This window comes from Lactuca sativa, chromosome 6 (assembly GCF_002870075.4).
Source record: "Lactuca sativa cultivar Salinas chromosome 6, Lsat_Salinas_v11, whole genome shotgun sequence".
NCBI classification, from domain to species: Eukaryota; Viridiplantae; Streptophyta; class Magnoliopsida; order Asterales; family Asteraceae; genus Lactuca; species Lactuca sativa.
The window spans coordinates 147893982-147897602 of NC_056628.2; positions in this window are offsets into that span (position 1 = coordinate 147893982).

Genomic DNA, 3621 nt, shown 5'->3' on the forward strand with positions numbered 1-3621 from the left:
TCTTTTACGACTGTTCCATAATGCATAACAGGCAATGGTAATTCAATTGGACTTTGGGATGACGATTGGGATAAAGTGAAAGCTGACTCAGTGGTTATCTAATCGGTTTGGCGATTTGAAAAAGTGAATTTTATGGAATGGCGTGCAAAAAGGAAACGTCCTTTCTCTTTCCTGCGTCATCATAGGTATGCCAACTGTTCATCCGTCAAGTCTGGCGCTCTTTTTGAAATAATCCAAGATCTCAGCCGGATTTTTCTCTCTCCTCCTTATACATATAAAAGGAATTGGAACGGTACTCTTTAACCTTTTATCACTTACCAAACTCTCTCAAAGAACAAAGGCGATTTCTCTTACTGTTCATCATCTTCTCCAAGCTTCTACAATGGCTGACTCTTCGTCCGTTCATGATACTTCTGTTCTTCAACCACTTCTCACAATCAAACATCAACAGAACCTGATCATCGATCTCACTCCGTTTATCTATGAACCCTACATGCTATATGTTGTTGAGTGTCTCAAATACTCACCTCTCGTCGAAGCGCTGACCAAAGTCGAAGTTGTACCAATGTCCTATCTTTCCCTTGTCTATTCCACTGCTTACTACGACAAGGTTCATGAAAAGATTCACTTTGAAATCCACAATGAGAAGACCTCCATCTCCAAGCACCGCTTCTGTGCCCTAACTGGTCTCTCTCAAGAACAATCTCTGGTAAACCCTGAATCCATCACCACTGGTCAATTGTTTTCCATGTTTTATCAAATGGGGTATACTGAAACCCTCACTACAATAACCAAGTTCAAGAAGTCCTACCTTCCGCCTCAATGGAATGGCCTTTTCACGTTGTTGTTCAAAGGACTCTCTGAGCGAAGCGCTGGCTTAGATGGTGCGAGCAAGTCCTTTATGACTGTGCTATACGGACTGTACCATGGGATCGATTTGGATTTTGGAACGATTATCTGGCAGCAACTTGTACAAAGCTTGGTCTCTTCATCCAGGCACTCTGATATTTCTTGTGGACGATTTTGGTCAATCATCACCAACTGGGCAATGGACCGCCTTCATGTTCCAATCATGGCAGATTCTCTTCTCTCCTCCATTGCTACCTTTCACACAACCAAAATCATTGTCACAGACCCCACCAAGTAATCCTTCATTGGATCTATTCCGGAAACCATGCTCGCTCGTGTCTTTGCAGCGAGTAACGTTCTACAACAATACAGGAAGCATCCATCTTCAGGTCCAAGGGAGCTTATGCCAGCCATGATTCGCTCCATTGAAGAGGCTGACAAGCCAGCGAAGAGGGGCAAGAAAACTAAAACTCAAAAGGAGGCACCGATTTCCAATTCAACCAAGAGGCAAACCCCTAAGAAGCGAAAGTCTGACAAGGATGCTACATCACAGGCTCAACCGAAGAAACAAAAGAAGCCTGCTAGGAAGCTCATACTCCAATCCTCCAATGACTCAGACTCAGAGTATGTTCCTCCCAAACATAGGTCTGCTCCTCCTTCAGAATCTGAGAGCGGAAGCTTAGATGATGAGGTTTCGGGTCGAGGTGATACTCCGCCTCGCTCCCCTACCCCCGAAATTCCCGTTCGATCCCACCCTCCTTCACCTCCAATTGTAACCATTCCAATATCCATCCCTCCCATACCCATTCTAACCACTCAACCATCTACTACTATTCCCATCCCAACTCCCATATTCACAGACACTACTATCACCACTACTACCACAGGAGCTCATTCTACCGCTCCCACTCCACCTGTAACAACCGAACCACCTGTCACAACCAACCCTCCAGCCACTACCAAACCTTTATCTCCTATTCCATCCATAGAAACCACCCTTATTCTAGACGGTGAGGACTTGGAATTTGATTCCACGTATTTTAGTCCTTACCGTGTACAGAGTGATGATGATGATGATGAGCCTGTTACAAAGCGTCATCTCAAGGCAGTAAACGAAAAACTTGATCAACTACTCTCATCCTCTTCCTCTGGAGCTTACTCTAAAGCTGCTTTAAAGGCCATGTTCTCATCTGTTGTTCAAGAACACAGTGCCTCCCTCTCTGCTGCAACTAAAGAGATTGAGGCCTCCACTTCACAATGTCAACAAGCCTCTCTTGCTGTTGAGGCTTCTACTAAGGAGTGCAAGGATGCGACCGCAATAGTCAATAAACTAGTTTCTGAAGCTCACCTATTTTTAGATTCTTTGCAGGTGGCTGCTGAGAAGAATGCTCAAACCGTCAACGCTTTGGTGGATAACCTTCAACATTCCCTTTAATCTAAAAGGTCCAACCTTGAAGCTGCACACCAAGCGATCGAGGCTGCCAACGAGTCTCTACATGCTAATGTTAATGATCGCCTGACTCAACTTGAGGCAGAATTAGTTGTAGAGAATCGCATCATGGATGAGCTTGACTGAAGAACCTCACAGATGAAAATGCAAAATTACAAGTTGCGTAATGCTACTGCTGAGCTCAATGACTTGAAGTCAGAAATGGAGGTCATTCGGAGTTCTGTTGCTGATGTTCACTCCATCCTCCTTCATCTCGTTGAAGCGCATGATCCAATCATCACCATTACAATCAGGCGGCACTTGGTCGACAAGCTCAGGCCAGCATTGGACATCCTTAGTCGTATTGAGGGTGTTCCGGTGACTGGTGTCCAACCGAAACAAGGGGGAGAGAAGGCAACAACTCAACCTCCTTCTGGACTGAAACCATCCACTGAACCGAAGGGAAATGAAGCTTCGGTTAGTAACAAGGAGAAAAAGAAGAAGAATATTGGGGAGGATGAGACAGACAATGAGGAAGATGTCTATGCTGAGAATCCTAAAAACCCTTTTTAGAAGGGAAAGCTCTCTGAGAAAGAGTTGGAAGAAAAATACAAGAAACAACAGGCTGAGCTCGAGCAAAAGCGAAAGGAGACGGAGCTCCTAGAAAAGAAGAAGTCCATGTTTCCTGTCTGGACTATAGATTCGCTTCAAAGGTGTGCTATTGATGAGCCCAACATACTTTGGCTTGAGCCTGTAATGTCATTTGGGCTCGAGATCTCCAAGGATGCACAGTTTGACATGCCGATCACGCGAAAGGCATTCATCTTTCACTGCTTTAATTCAACTGCTGCCATTCCTTCTCCAGACCAGAAGGTAGATAGGGATCTGCTGGAGTTCTACTTGGATTTTTCTCAACCCCAGTACTTGACCTGGAGTTCAAAGAACATCACTACTGTCAAGGTTTTGAATCCCTACTTAGCGGGGAAGTTTATTAATGTTAAATTCAAAGTGACTCGAGGCACCGAAGGAACAGTTCACAACTTCACCATTACTGATCTACCGAACTGTAATCCCCACGACTGGACACTCCTCAACAACATTCTTCTGTCAAATCCACAGGAGTACCAGCCAATAATTGACCATGTCAAGCGAATGCTTGTGTGCTACATTCACGAGGTAGAGAAAATGGATCAAGAGATTGCTTTTGCCATTCACAAGCGAACCACGATCAAGACTATGGGCAAAGCAGGCAATGTCAACACTATGGTCAAGGGAAGATTGATTCGAAGTACCACACTGTTATGTTCGTTAGAGGCGAAGGTCAAAAATGTCTGTTCGCTCTC